The 16399-nt window shown below is 40.0% G+C and overlaps 1 protein-coding gene across 2 annotated transcripts in view; it reads left to right on the top strand.

Annotated features, from left to right (window-relative positions):
• lmx1b.1 (LIM homeobox transcription factor 1, beta, gene 1) overlaps window positions 1-16399 on the top strand; it is a 110051-nt gene that overhangs the window by 27271 nt on the left and 66381 nt on the right. The gene's annotated exons all lie outside the window — the stretch shown is intronic.

Genomic DNA, 16399 nt, shown 5'->3' with positions numbered 1-16399 from the left:
GCAGAGTTACACGTTCTGTACACATGAAACATGTCTTCCTGCTGCAGCGCTTTCTGGCCCTTGATTTAGCAGCGTTTCTGTTTTGGATTGAAGGAAACTTGGCTGTGGTGACAGCGTTCATCAGAAACATGCACATATTGAGATAATATATTTCAGGGTATTTTGGATAAAGAGGGGAGGTTAACACATTGGCTTGTAATGTGGGATTCGGACATTTTATCACTCTAGGAAAATTAGATTGTAAGCTTGTTTTATGGTGCAGCCGTTAGTACAAGAAGCCGACTTACCTGAATGGAAGTGGTATTTCTGCTGGAGAAATTTGTTCCCTTAGTAGAAAAAAATGTCAATAAATGCCTATTAAATCAAATTACATTTGCTGTGCCTCACATTTGCCTCACCTTTACCTCAGAAACATCAGAAACATCTTATCAGCTAGCGATCCTTACTCAAGTTAGTGACATCATTGATATAAAATGGTTGACTTTTACCTCAGAATGTGCAGACTGAAGGGCTGGGGAGATAAATTGTCCCCTAGTAAGTGTTACTGTGCTCTTATGCCCAAGCACAAGGGAACCCTGGACCCTTGCATCAGCCAGAGCTCTTGTTTTTGGGTGTCACACAAACTACAGGTCTGCAAAGGGACCCCCATGTACTGCCTATATAGGCTGCCCCTTCAACAGGGTAACCATCGACAGGTCCAAGGAGTGGAGAGACCAGAAGGTCAGACTACCTTATCACAGGGGTCACCTAAGACCTTCAGAAAACACATATTTCTGATGGTCTTAGGAATAATTTTATGGTTGGGGTCACCACAACATGAGGAACTGTATTAAAGGGTTGCGGTGTTAGGATGGTTGAGAACCACTGCTTTAGAAGGATCATGGGCATCTTATGGGTTTAATAAGGAATGGCTGACAGATTGGGGACAGGAATTAAGCAGTCCATTTTTTGAGGGGGAAACTGCATTATACTTAGTTGGACTATGGCGCCCAGATGAGCAGTTGCCTAATAACTGGGGCTACCTGGGAACCGGGGGGAGGGACCTGCTAACTAATTAGTATGGGGCCCCAAGATTTCTGCACTGCTTAGGACCGTGACAAACGGGGAGATTATTTGCACCGCAACAAAGTTTCCTCTCAAGGCGGGTCGCGTATGTCATCCCACTGGCAATTAACATTCTTGCCGGTGGGATTGTATTGCGGGGAGATTAGTCGCCTGCGACAACACAGATTTGTTGCGGCGCGCCTAATTTCCCCGTGTGTCACGGCCCATAACACAGACAGTGCCACATCTTGTCTTACAATTCCTAAACTACAGATTCAAAATGTCCTGCTTGTAACCTCCAATATCCCAGCAACCAGTAACAACTATCAAGTTAGATCACGATTCAAAAATGTGTAAATGTTACCTCAGAAATCAGAGCAAACCATTTTAGTGTGGGGAGTCGACAAGCCAGAATGGATGCTGTCAAAAACAAAAGGTCAACCATAGTATCACACTCTCCTGATTTCTTTTCATTAATATATATATTTTTTTAAATTAATAACATATTTAATGGATTCCCTTTTTTTACGAGGATAGAATTTAATAATGGTGCCTTCTGCTCTCAGACAAAAGGCTGTGATATTTCAGAGCGCTGCTTCGCTCTCTCTCATGGCAGCTATAACAATGCACAAAATGAAGTGGCATCTTTTGTAACCCAGATTTTTTTATTTATTGTTTGAAATAAACCGCAGAGCTTTGATGTCATCGAGCTAAGCTTGCGCCGCTAATAAGTTGAATCTGGCAGTGTCCCTTTCGTACCATCGCTGCAGAAATCAGCTGATTTTTCTCCTAGGCCAAAACACAAATCCAAAATAACATCTGCCTCCCATATGACAATATGAGTCCCAGACACACTTCTTTTTTGGAAGCGTTATCTTAATCAGTTTTATTGGCTAATGCTTAAATTGTACCCAAATCATTCAACTTTGATGTCTCATACAACAGGCAAAAATCAAAAATAAAGAGGGAGCTTACACACACACACACACACACACACACACGTCCCTGGCTTATGTGGCCATAAAAATGGAATATTCATTGTGGTGTTTAAAGCCCTCATTGGACTCTCTGGATATTTCATTTTAACTGTAGTCAGGTACATATATAAATAATGGCATTCTTCTCCAGCGAGTTTAGGGGGGCAGAGATCTGAAGAAAAGACATTCTAATTGGCTGTTTCTCAATGATTTGTTGATCTATGGAGTATGTTTTTAATCCTTATTAACATTCCCGGAGTCATGCATGAAATATGGCATTGGTACCACACTATGTGGCATGTGTTTCTGCTTTTCAAGATATTTTTCAGGCAATTCTGGATCCTGTTGTTTATTATCTTTAAACCTCAAATCATTTAGCTGTATTTGTGTCCTGTTTGTGTTATATATATACTGTATATGTGTCTCTGTATGTATATATTTGTACTGGATTGGTGTGCAGACCTTTATCATACATACAGAACAGTTCAGAGTAACCTGATATTCAGAAAGTTTTGAATGACGAGAATGCCATCTCCCACAGTGCAACGTTATTCCCTGAATGCAAGCCTCATTGTGGCTGCAAGTGGGTGTTGTGTCTGACACAGTGGAGCTGTGTCTGGCATAGCTGCGTCCACTTTTGCAAAATTTATGCAATTGTGCAAGCATTTTGGCACAAATCAGACCCAAATGTGCATCAATTGGCATCATTTTTGGTGTTCCTTGTGCGACTGTGTCTTCTTCTTTATCGCGCTGTGGATTTTGATGGAGGGATCAATGGGAACCCTGGAGCTACCACCTGGTCAGTAGGTGGCGGTAGCTCAAAGGTTCTATGGCACCCTGCATCAATAGGTGTAGCAGTGCCCAATTTGGAACAGAAGGCAGAAAGGACTGATCACCACTATACAGAAGTGCAAGGAGCACATTTTAACACAAGTACCTTTAATGTAAATGATTTTAAGTGCAACTGATTACAGGGAAAAGCACAAGTTGCCCATCGTGCTTGCCTGTAGTCCACATTTTGCTATTTGAAAGACATCAACCAAAGTTAAAGGGGAACTGTCAGTATAAATAAAGATCTCTACCATTTTTCTATTGGTTTTTTTATTTTTGTTTTCCTCAACCTTAATACATATCTCCTGCTGCAAACAGCTCACTCATGCTGTGAGTCACTGGTCAAACTGATTCCTGGAATGTCCAGCATGAGGCGGAAAAAAAGGTTGGGTTCTAGCAAAACACGAGTAACCCATTTATATCAAACGGTAAGAAAACTTCTGTTTTATATATTCTTGAATAAGATTTATGGAATGTAAAGTGTGGGATCTACTCTCTGGAAACCAATTATCAAGAAAGCACCACTACACGGCAAGGCCCATTATTTGTAAAATTTGTTATCCCAAGCATTCTAAATACAGATATGGGATCCTTTAACTGGAAACCCGTTATCCAGAAAGTTCCGAATTACGGAAAGGCCATCTGCCATAGACTCCATTATAAGCTAATCATTCAAAATTTTCTCTGTAATAATAAAACAGTACCTTGTTCTTCATGCTAACTAAGATATAATTAATCCTTATTAGGGGCAAAACAAGCCTATTAGGTTTATTTAATATTGAAATTAATTTTAGCAGACTTAAGTTATGGATATCCAAATTACAGAAAGATCCCTTATACGGAAAACCCAGGTTCCGAGCATTCTGGGTCCCATACCTGTAATAGGTCCATTAAATGCTTCACAATGTATGTTTGTGTGTCTGGCACAACTACCCACAGCCAGGTGACCCCACTGGTGAGTACTCCTGGAATGGAGAGCAGCTTCACTAGTCCCAACTCCATTGTATACCCACCGATATAAAGATACATTTACAGATGCAAGGGGCAATGGCTGAAATGTCGCTGAAATGATGAATTGCATATCAGGTATGATTAATTCAGGAATAAAAGTAAATCTTTCACAAAAAGAAACGTGTCGGACAGAGGGTGTAATTAATCTGTCTTTTTCATACATGCCGCGCATCTACATTTCCCAAATTCCACAAGTAGTTCTAAATGGGGCCTAATTGTTAGCAGGGAGTATCTTTCTCTGTGCTCAGTATCTCAGCAGTAGTCTGTCTGTTTGTCTGTCTCCCTCAGACCACTCGGAAGCTGTTCTCTCTTTGAAGATAAAAAGGTGAGGGGAGCTAAAATGTGTCCCTTTGATCTCTGGCTAGGGGTCCTGCGGAGAGAGCGAGAAAGGAGAGGGACCCCACAGCCACCTCCTCCCATCTTGTTCCTCTGCTGGAAGCTGTGGTATCAGTGGGACAGTCTGGTCAGGTCACCCCACTGAGAGGTGCCAGACTGGGTCACTGGGGCACAAACCCTTTTTAACCCTATCTAGGCAGCATTATTATATTAAATGTTTGGCTGCCAGGGAGTGTACATGCCAGAAAGCAAAATGCATTTTGGCCTTGTCTGTCCTGATACCTAAATGCAAAAGACAAACATAATATTTTTAGTGAGAAGTAGTTCAACCTGAATTTATTTTGTATGTTACACAGGTCATGCTGGTAAAAAACAAAATGGCTGTCCAAGGCAGGAGAGTTTTGCCAACTGCCATCAAGCAAAGGTCCACTCCTAATAGCGCCCAGGCTGATACAAAGTGGAACAATAATGCTACAAATTACAGAAAGGCCCATTAGTGTAAAACCCTATGGAATTCCAGAACATAAATCCCAAATATAGTGTCACTTGTAATGGTCACTGCAATAGCTAATCCCTCATTTCCATCAGTTGGACAGTGTTTACAACCTATGTACCTTTATAAGTGATACTTCCAAACATATCATACTTCCCCTTTAAACTAAATAAACCCAAATATCCATAAGGGTAACAACGAAGTTTCTTTTAATGCATGTATTATTGAAACTATGGATGCTGGTAATCTAATACATAAAAAAAAAACATTCTGAAATGTTCTGCTCTCTTCCTGGAAATGAAATCCACTTGACGTTTTTGTCCCAGAGACATTTATAAACCGACGGCTTTTGCTTTGCTTCTATCTCTCTCTCTAATTTGTCAATCTGCTTCATTCTGAGGTGAAAAAAAATAGCTATTTGTTTTTTTTTTCTTTTTATGGGACATGTACAGACATAGCAGGCAGCGCTAGAATGTGGTTAACTGTGATATTAACTTTTGATTTAAAGACTGGAAAGCTCGCTCTGCAGATCGGATTCAGCGCATCTTTCTCTTGTACCAACGGGTAGATACAACTGTGAAATGGGATGAACCCTATGATTTATAACACTGCTTGTGCTGTTTTCTTGCATGTTAGGGCCATCTATACTTCCTGTCTCATATGTATTTGAGTTTATGGTGCTTTGTATTGGTAACAGTATATAACGTTTGCTACATCTTATTATTCCATTGCCTTCCTCTAAGCAAAAAGCTGATAGATAGATTTGTGTCTTTTTTCACCTCCACTGCAGTTTTACTTTATAATGTGATAATGTGACCATACACACAGAAGAGAACAAGCTACTCTAAATATAAAAGTATATCATTACCAACTATTAGTGATGAGCGAATCTGTCCCGTTTCGCTTCGCCGAAAAATTCACCCGCAGCTATTCTTTTGTCGCCCGCGGCTATTCTTTTGTCGCCCACGGCTATTATTTTAATTTTTGGACACGTGACAAATTTTTACGCGGCAAATTTTTTCATCCGTTTCGCGAAACAATCCGCCAATGACGAAAACACATATTTCCGATGGTCTTAGGAATAATTTTATGGTTGGGGGTCACAAAACATGAGGAACTGTATTAAAGGATCGCGGGATTAGGAAGGTTGAGAACCACTGTATTAGGGGATTGTCTGGTGCATGCAGCACTATGTGTACCCCAGTAATTTGCACATGTTTGGATTCCATTAAACTCCATAACAATAGATGATACCGTTATATATCTGAATCTTCAAATTATGTCAGAATACTCTTCCCATAGCTACTGGGTCAATAACGTGCATAGATACAGAGACCCTTTCAGTTACCAATGGGCTTTCATTCGTGGTGCCTAACAGCCTCAATAAATCTGTGATATCCTTCAAGTGAACATAAATATAATAAAGGTGACAACAAAAAATTGTTCTTTTTTTTTAAAGTCAACTTGAGGTCCATGTGTGCCACCTTGAATATAGGGACAGAAAAACCACAAGACAAAAATGCTTCTTTACATATTTTTATTAGAAAGAATTATGAAGAACACAAGTTCCAGCAGAAAGTTGACTTAAGTGGAAGTCTACCATTTTGGGGAAAGTCTACCATTTTGGGAGTCAAAAGTTATATCAGATAAAGGGCTAGTGGTATCCTGATGGTGTATGAACTGGCATTATTGGAAAATTGTGGAAAAAAAGGCCTCCATTGCACTTATCTTGCAGCTTTTGTCTGGTTCCATTGATTTCAGTGGTACAGATTGGTATAAAATAATGGCGTCACACATGGGATATTTTGGCATACACATTTTAATACGTAGGTTATTATATATAGGTAACATGTGTTTAGTCCCAGCAATGAACAAGCTTTAATAAACAAAGCCTTATACAGTCTAACCCCAATTTTATGTTTTCCAACGTAAATGTAAAAATGTAAAATCCAGGAAAATGTAAAATGGGGGTATGAAAAATCAGAGTTTTCCTGTACAAATGGTGTGAACTGTAAACAGAGACTTAAAATGCAGGAAATATAACATTCACAGGTGATAAACAGGAGTTTAAAATGATGAAAAAAAGGACTTGAAATGCAGAAAATGCTCCCATTGAAACATAGAACATGATGGGACTGAAAAAAAAGAAAAAGAGATCTGAAAAAACGTAAAATGAGGGAATGTAAAATGTGGGTTTGACGGTAGTTGTGTCTGGGATTTGTGCATTGCGCTTGCTGTTCTTTACCTTGCATAGCAGTGTAACCACTCCCCCAGAATATTCTGTGCAATCACCGTAGTTAGAATGGATATGTTACTAACAGGAGTAATTTGTGTTCTACAAGTCATATGGCCAGCTGGAATAATAGAAATCTAGTAGTAATGCACTTAGAGAAGAAAGGGAATTCTTACGGTAACAGGATATCTTAGTAATAAGATTCTTGCAGAAACAAAATCCTTGCAGTAACAAGATTCTTGTAGCAATAAGATACAGTACTTGTAGTAATAGGATTTTCACAGTAATGAGATACTTGGAGTAATAAGACGGCCTTGGAAATAAGATTTGGTTTAATGATATTCTTGGAAGAAATCGATTATTGGAGCATAAAGGAATCCTCGCTGCCATTTTATCTGTAACTGGACTCATAAAGGAAAAATATACCCTAAAGCAGACTCTACCTTGCGTGTTTCTTCCCTAAAGTGTCCAGTTTATTTTATGCCATAGGCTTGTCTGTTCTTACAACCATTCCGTCTCTGCATGTTATTGTCTTAACTTTTGAATAGAAGCTTCCATACTACCCAGCTCAAGTGTTCTCTATAAACAAGAACAGAACAGTTCTAATATTTCCAGCAGAGTCTTTATGTTGTCATTAGATAAAGCAATATGGCAGCTATATCTACTTATGTATCAGTACAAATGGGAGTAAGGATTTCTGGTGAACCGCGTTGAAGCTGGGAAATGCGGAAGTGCAGCGGTTCCGCGCCTTTATTGGGTATGCATACGTGCGCTGCATCGCGTACTCGGGGAGGAGTCAAAGTCAATTGCTGTGGGAAAAAGTCAGGGCACTCCTGTTCTAAAGGATAATAATTAATGGGAAATAAACCCTGCTTATAAAAAAGAAGGGGGGGGGGGTTAAGGCAAAGTATTACAAAAAAAGCACATGGTTCATTTAAAAAATGTCAATATACTTGGTCTTCATTGAGTAACGTGAATGTAATGTAATGCAACAAAGAATCCATATGCTGGCCAGTACTTGACTAACATCCTACTTGCAAGCTGATGGAAGGATACAGCATGAGTGGCTGCCAGATAAATTGCTCCATTTTGGGCCATTTGTGCAAATAATTAAAGCTAGGGTGGCCACTTGTCTGGTTTTCACTCAGACAGCCCGGTTTTCAGAAGAGCTGTTCAGGTGAAAAGTACCTGTCTGGATTTCTAAATTAGGGAATCTGGTCAGGACTCTAAAGTAAATGATGCATGGTTGAGCTAGTGTCATAATGACCCGCCCTCAAAACTTCACTGCTCCGCCCCCACCCAGACTTCAACAAAGCCAATGTAGAACAGCAGGAAGTAAACAGGAGCTGAGGCTGACATCCTCATCTGCTTATACACCATTCACTCGCCAATATGGTGCAACAGAGCATAGATGTCAGTCCGAATTGTCCACCCACATGTACTTTTGAACATTTGGCAGTTTGAGCCTTGATGCTCAGTTTGCACTATATATGTAAATGTAGCCATTATTGCTTGAAACCCAGTAGTAAGCACATTACCCAAGACAGCATATTAAATTCATGTGTGCTGCCTAGCACAGTCTCTAGCAGTATGATCCCAGCAGTTAACGTGTTGCTGGCAGAGTGCTTCCAGAAGCTCTCAAAGAGACAAGGTTACTGCTCCTTAGTGGTTCTGCTACATAGAGTTAAAATCCACAAACCGGAGCTCTCAGTGGGTACTGTGTCTTGAGCACACAAGGAGCTTAGGAATCGCTGTTTTCAATTACCAAGGAGGAGACAAATGATAAACAATTCCTGTGGTCACATATCCAAAGCTTGTATGTGCACAGCAGTGACAAAGATATATCTATCAACCGAACCTCCCTGTTCTACTCTTTCTTTCTCTCTCCATCCATCTGTCTGTCTGTCATTTGCAAACCATTCTATTCATGCATTTAAAGTCTGTGAAATCCAGTTTCATTCAACAGTTAAAAAGAAAAAATTAATAAACACGTAGCATATGTTTTCAAAGATGGCGTTCCTAAAGGAAGCTAAGGATTCTGGGCTCTCTACTTTGCTTATATGGCTCAGACATGCATATAGTAATAAGCAATCGGATTCAGACAAACTAGGGGAAACTAAGAGATGGATTAAGACACTAGTAATATACTGTCCCATTTTGTCACTATTGGACGGTAACATCCCCCATGATGACCCCCATGGCCCAGTAAGAGTGGCATTGGCCTTCAGTATTTTATCAAGTTTCATCTGTAGTGCAATAACTAAAAATTAGAAGCATTCAGATAAATTGTTCTTTAAGACCAGGGGTACATAGGCAGGCATAATCTTATTTCACCATGCTAATGGTTAGCCATATAGACCAGGGTGGCGAAATCTAAAACACAAGTCACCGGCCAAATTTTTTACTGTATACTGTATGGTCAGGCACAGTCACAGTGCAGTCAGGCGATTGGTGCTTCACGGTCAGGCACAGTCACCATGGGCCACATATAACAGTCAGACGGGCTGTATTCAGCCTGCGGGCCTTGTGCTTGACACGTGATCTAGACTAAGCCAAGTGAGCCAAGAGAGTTTATGTTCTTGGGGTATGCAGATCGGTTGTGCTAGTAGTTGTCTAATAGTAATACCACTTTGACATCATGGAAAGAGTCCCAGCAATAGGCCGCACTGTCAAGTGTCACAGTTCAATCACTGCTCATCTGATAAGCCAGTTATGGACGATGGCTCCAAGGAATTTCTTTTGCAAGTGTCTCAGGTGACACTCGTTCATCAGGCTGCAACCACTGAGGGGTACTTGTCAAGGAATGCTCAAGGTGTTTAACCTCCATGAAAGGGTTCCCTCTTGGGCCTCCTATTTTATAGTCTGAAACTGATGAAGGTATTTTGGTCTACATTGCTGCACAAAGCTGTTCATTTCACCTTTCATGGAGCAGTGTGACTTTAAGAAACAATTATCCGAGGCACAAGGTGTAATTATAGTGCAGGGCTGCTATAGGAGGAGTTCGGAGGAAAAGTTGAATGGGGCGCTAGTAATCAGTTGGACCCCCTGAGGCCCAAAAATGGTTATTGTGGGTTTCCCACACTGCAGATTGTTTGCTTCTAACGTTAAACTGCTCTGGGCATAAATCAGCTTTTAACAGCTACATAACATCTCAATTTCTCCTCTTCAGAGCATCACATTCCTTCCTTATCTGATTTATGGATTTATAGGGGTCTGCGAGGAAAGTTTGCGGATATCCTATAACCAGCAGCAGTTCTAGATGTATTTTCTGATGCCATCAATAAATTCTGTCTTAACACACCTCCTTAGAGGAAGCCCACACACAGAATAACCCTAAACCTTCTATATGTACCAAAATCAATTGTATGAATAGGATGGATGGCACATGATACTGCAGGTGTAGATTTACAGCTATACTGTGTTTAAAGGGCAGTAGAACATGCTCGCTGTCATTGATTAAACTACAGTGGGCAGACATTTTGGATGAAGGCAAGATTAAATACCTAGGGATACCACCTGGATGGTATTTTACTGGCCTGGTTGGTATTTATGATGCTTGATGCCAATGTTATTAATAGGAATAAAACATAAAATTATAGGAAGGCCAGAAATTTTTTCTAGAGAGGGTGGCAACCTTATCAACACCTCGTCCCCACACCTTGGGTAGGATTATCTCTCTTATATTGAAATTGCACATCAGTCAGGTCCCTATACGTGGGCCCTCTATTCTTCTGTACCATCCAGCAGGTGCTGGGTTTCCTTCCTGTTGCAACCCTACTGGTCATACGCAATCCCTTCAGCATCCTTCAGCTGACACAGGTTTCACATCCTTGCTATAACCTACTGAAAAAATTCTTCAGCTTCCATTTTTTTATTATTTTGTTCCCTCCAAGTATGTTTAAGAGAAGAAACGGCTTGAGTTAAATAGATATCAGACCATTGCTGAGGAACAGACCCTACTGCAGCCTACTAATTACTAGGAATGCAGATTAGGGTAGAGCGTGAAACCACCGCCCAGATTATAATTAAACCAAGATGGGGAATTGACGCCCTCGTACTTCTGAGCTTAACTCTTTGTCTAGGATAAACAAAACCACAAACCCCTCGGTCTTCAGCTAATAAATCCCGTATTTGCTAGTAACAGAACAGCTGAATGGTATGAAATACGGAATATTCTGAATGGTACAAAAATGGTTTATTATCATCATTATTAGAATACTAGGTTCCCGAATAAGTAGTTACGGTATCTTCAGGTTTAGTAATGAAGATACACTCGCAAGTCTCCAAAGATCTCTCTACTGACACTTGAGCATTTCAGTGAGCTCAGATAGAAGATGAATAGAAATAATATAAAAGGAGGTTTGATCCTAATTGGGTACATCGCTTTTACACTGTTTTTACACCAAATAAAAATCTTTAAAAAAAAAAACAACAACTTTTTTGTTTACATATTTTTGAATAATTTGGAATTCTTGCCATGGTGATCAGGTGCCCATTTACTTTTTTACGTTTAGTGTTACTACATAGTCTGTAACAGTGCTTATGTCCTCATCTTAGTTTTAAGCCCACTGCTTTTATTTGCTAATTAAGTTGAATTATTTGGCTGGCAGCTGGGGGGAAACCACTGTGGTTATAAACTCCATTGGCGTTAACACAACACTAATTAATGTGAAGTACGTCAATACTTCTTCTCACCCCAAGCATTCTATCTTTAAAAAACTATCAGTCACTTACACACTGTGCAACTTGTTGGGTCTGCCAATTGTGTTTTCCTTAAAAAAAAACCCTCTTCCTTCAGATCTCTTTGTTCAAAGAGTCTTTGCCATCATTGCTATTAAGTACATTTATAGCAGTATAATAAACAAATGCTATGTGTAGTCTATAAAATATATTCCTATGCATTATGTTTGTATGTATGTATTGATGTCATCATTTAGAAATAGTTTTTAGCTGTATATCTTGTATCCCCACAATGCATTGTTAAATAATAAATGTCCTATTTAAAAATCAAAATGCATTTCAACTGGAACATGGATTGCATAAAAGAACATTGGCCTTGCACCATGGCTCACCTTATACTTTTCAAAAAGTCATCTAGCTTGCTCAGAAGTTTGTGGATTTTTTCATTTTGAGAGTGATTCTGTGCCCTTTGAGGTGGCCACCTGATGCCATCCCTGGCCACCCAATGTGCAAAGATGGAGCCATGTGCTTTTTGTGCTTGAAGTACTTTCTTGAAGTTCTCTGCTTACCTCATTGGAGGAGCGGCACTGGTTGGTTTGAGGTTAGCCACCTTAACTCAAAGCTGTCATCAGAGTAATCAGTAGTCAGTAGTCAGTATTGCCCCAATGTCCAACACACAAGTCACATCTCTACATGGAGGTATGGGCCAATGCTGTTCTGAATAACATTCACCCTTTCTATTCACCTGGCCATCAATTCCAGGCTAACCAACATCACACTTATATTTCATACCAATTACTATAGGGGCAAACACACACATGATGCCTGGAGTGGGATTCAAAACAGGCCCTGACTGTTCATGTACACAGAGGCCCAAACAGCTCTCACCAGCCCAATAAATAGTGACTGTCTATGGCATCTTACAGCAGCACCTATGGCTTTTGCCAGAACCCACAGACTGCGAGTCCGGGCCTGTGTCGAATCATAACATTTGGTTCATTTGTATGAAAGATAAGTGGAGTGTAAATAGGCTGACCTGCTTTTGTATTTTTCTTAGTACATATCCATGTTTCTCATTCTGCCTAATGAACCTGAAATGTCTTTTCCATGCTCCAGTAATGTAAGGAATACACAGGACTCCCCTGAGCTTTATAGTCAATGCAAAAGCCTGCCATAAAGCAGGACCTGACTTATGTCATATAACAGCAGATACACATCAATCAGGTTTCGTAGCCAAACAGAAATAGCAATTAGAAACTCATATTTTAGAACACCACTCACCCTTGATTAGCATCTGTATTCATATATATCTTTAGGTTTTGTTTTTACTCCAGATGAATGTTTCTGTGTCACGTTAAGCAATAAACCTTTCTCTTTTTGCATTTACATTTTTGTTTCACAATTCTTTAATTTCTAGGAGTGCTGTCCTTGTTGCAGAGTATTTTTTTTTTTTTGACTGCCACCCAGGCTTTGTTGCTGAAAAAGGTGTGCACCCTTTGGACTATATTATATACAGTATATCATTATTTAGTGCTGTTTGTAATGCTGTATTGAAAAAAGCAACAGGTTAATTAATAGGAGATACATAGGCACATGAATCCTGCAGAGTGCAAAAAAACCATTATGTAACAAACATATGCGCAAAATTGTGCCGTGTTCATTCACACAACACTTGCATCAATGGGAATGACTGCAATTCCCCTGCAAGGTAGGGGGCATAACAAGGGACACCTACATCCCACCTACCACCTGCATAGCTGGAAAACACTGTATACAGGAAAGCATTGCAGCTTTTAATTTTGATAAAAGAGTTGGGTGCAATGTGCAAGGATGTTCCAGATGTGCCATTCTTTTCCTTTAAGTTTTTGGAAACTCATATTTGCAGAAGCACTCTTATTTTTCCATATTTCTTCTTGCATTGCTTTCTACTAAAACAGGGGCTTAATGTTAGCAGGTCTTGCAATGTCAAAAGCTGGCCTCCCCACAAGCCTGAACCACAGCCAAGCTGCATTGCCGGTAAATTTGTAATACCGGCACTGGTGTTTTAATGGCTAGGCTGGTAAAATACCGGCCAGGTGGAAACCTTACCCACCCCCCTTCTTTTCCTGTACGGACAGAATCTATTTTTCTAAATGGTGGCAACTCTAGTTACATTGCCCTGTGGGTGTACAAAACAGATAAGCATTATCAGCACGTGGTTCAAAAACTATCCCAGGGTGGTTCCAATCAATCAATAGCAATGAGACCAGTGATCTTTCACGGTCACTGTACTGTAGTAGTTATCAATGATGTAGCCCGTAGGATTTCATACATTTTTGAAACCAACTAATATACATAGACAACAGAATATTTTCACATACTGATGTGTTTTGTGTATTCAACCTGTGACATTTTGTGTTAATAATTAAAAAGTAATATTTCTACCAACTTAGGAGCTTCAGCTTAAGGTATTTGGGTCTTCTCCACCAGTTGCTCCTTCTGTGCGATGTTCCTCTATTTCCAACAAGATTTGGCACTGATAAAAACCCCCTTTGCCACTTCTGTTATCTTTATTGGTTTGGAGATAAGCAGAATGGCCTCTTGGGTTAAAAAAACACCTCAGGGACAAGAGCTATTCATTGAGTTGTCCTTTTTTTTCAAAGCATCTCAAGTTTGTAGAACAAACAAGCAGGTGGTTTGTTTTTCTGATCATCTCGAGTCTAATTTCACTTTTTTTTTTTTTTTTTTTGGTTTACCACTGTAAAGAAAAAGTTGGTAGGAGGTATAGGCAAAGTGCACCATATTTCTTGTAAAATCTTATTGTAAATGTCAAATTCCTTATTTACCATAATACATTGAATACTATTGATATTTTCCACACTTTGAACATGTATGTTATAGTGTAGAGTGGCCCCATATAGGGTTTGCCACCTTTTCTGGAAAAATACTGGTCTTCCTATATTTATCTTTTTGTCCTTTTAGGAGAAAATCCTTGGGCATGTGATTTCCAACTGAGAATGTATGTATGCTTGCAATTTCAAGATTAACGAACAAGAAAAACCTTACTCACACACCCTTAACTCCACCAAATTTTCACGCTTAGTGCACACCGCTAGGGGGATCGGCACCAAAAATCCATATAGCAAAAAAGCACTGGCACTCAGAGCTACAAACGGGACTAGCCCTTTAAAGGGGAAGGAAAGGCTAAGTCACTTGGGGGTGCCAAAAAGTGACTTAGATCGCTTACCTTGTACCCTGGGCTGGTGCCCCTGTTAGGAGAAAAAAGCACCTGCCTAGGGTACCTGTAGGAAGCGCTTCCTCCTTCCTTTCTCTTCTGCCGGCGAAATCCGTCGGCCGGCGCATGCGAAAAGAAAGGAGGAAGCGATCACTTCTACCCCGGGCTGGTGCTGTTCTCTCCGTACAAGGGCACCAGCCCGGGGTAAAAGGTAAGTGATCTAAGTCACTTGGGGGTGCCTAACATTTTGGCACCCCCAAGTGACTTAGCCTTTCCTTCTCCTTTAAAAGTCCCCTTTATTGCAATTTCAAGATTCCCATAGGCAGCAATATGGGCCATTGCCATTATTAGTGGCAAATGACAGAAATCTCTTTGTGTGCCATAAACCCTAGTCCTCCCCAAATTAAGACAAAACCTTGTTTTTTTGGTCAGCCTCTTGTGATGGTACACATTTCATGAATATTATTATTTTTCTTTGGACTTGCTATCATCCTCTCCTTGTCCAAAGAAACCTAAGGTAGAATTTATTTCTCCCAAATCAATGGATAACCCAATTCTAGGGCAGCTCAACTTCTGCAATTTTTTTTCTTTTTAATCTTTTTTTTCACCCTGCTTTGCTCTGTTTATCTCCGGGGATGGAACCATGTTTAGCAGTCTGCCTGTAAAAAAAAAAAAAAAATAACATACAAAATAAAATAAAGACCTCGGGGTTAGGTATATCTGCCTCAGCTCAAAGATTTCATTATTAGTTCTCTTTTCCAGGAGCCAACTCTTATCCCTCCCCTGAGAGCGTGTGAAAAATTAACCCAGCTTCATGGCAGCAGTGCAAACCTTAAACTTTAATTACAGCATTGATATTCCTCGCACAATAACGCTGTCATTGGATATTTACATAAAGTTTCCGAGTGCAGAGAGAAGAGGACTCGCTGTAATTGTGCTGGGTACAAGCAGCGCATGCATAATGTATACACCTCGTACCCCCCCACACCACCCGCCACACACATTCTGAGAGGGGGAACATTTGACTGCACCTTGTTATTCTTGTTTTATATGTGATGATGCATAAATGTAAGTAAGCATATATTGATTTCATGCGTGCACTATGTCACAGCAGAAGCTCATTGCAAGGATAATTTTATCTGTACGCCGGGTTAAATCATACCTTGTAGGTACTTCCAGCACTGAGCAGTACTAGGGCATTTACAAGAACGGGGATTCACATGGGTATGGGTGCCAGTGACACATACATCTGCATGTTTTTAATGAGGATAGTTATAAAAACTGGTGGCAATGGGTGTTATGGCTGTTTAAGCCAGGAAAGGAGGGCACCCATGAGCAGATATTGCACATACAGTTGTGTTTATATATGTATACAAATCATCTTGTCCCTATTACAAGTATGGGATCCATTATCCAGGAAACCCTGTATTACGGGATAGCCATCCCCCATATACTCCATTTTAATCATATAATTCAATTTTTTTAAATTTGTTTTTCAGTTTCTCTGTAATAATTAAACAGTAACTTGTTCTTGATCCCAACTAAGATATAATTACCCCTTATTGGGGGCAGAACAGTCC

The sequence above is a fragment of the Xenopus tropicalis genome, chromosome 8 (genome assembly GCF_000004195.4).
Source record: "Xenopus tropicalis strain Nigerian chromosome 8, UCB_Xtro_10.0, whole genome shotgun sequence".
Lineage (NCBI taxonomy): Eukaryota > Metazoa > Chordata > Amphibia > Anura > Pipidae > Xenopus > Xenopus tropicalis.
Note: the sequence above shows the minus strand (reverse complement) of the source record. Positions and strands in the feature narration are given on the sequence as shown.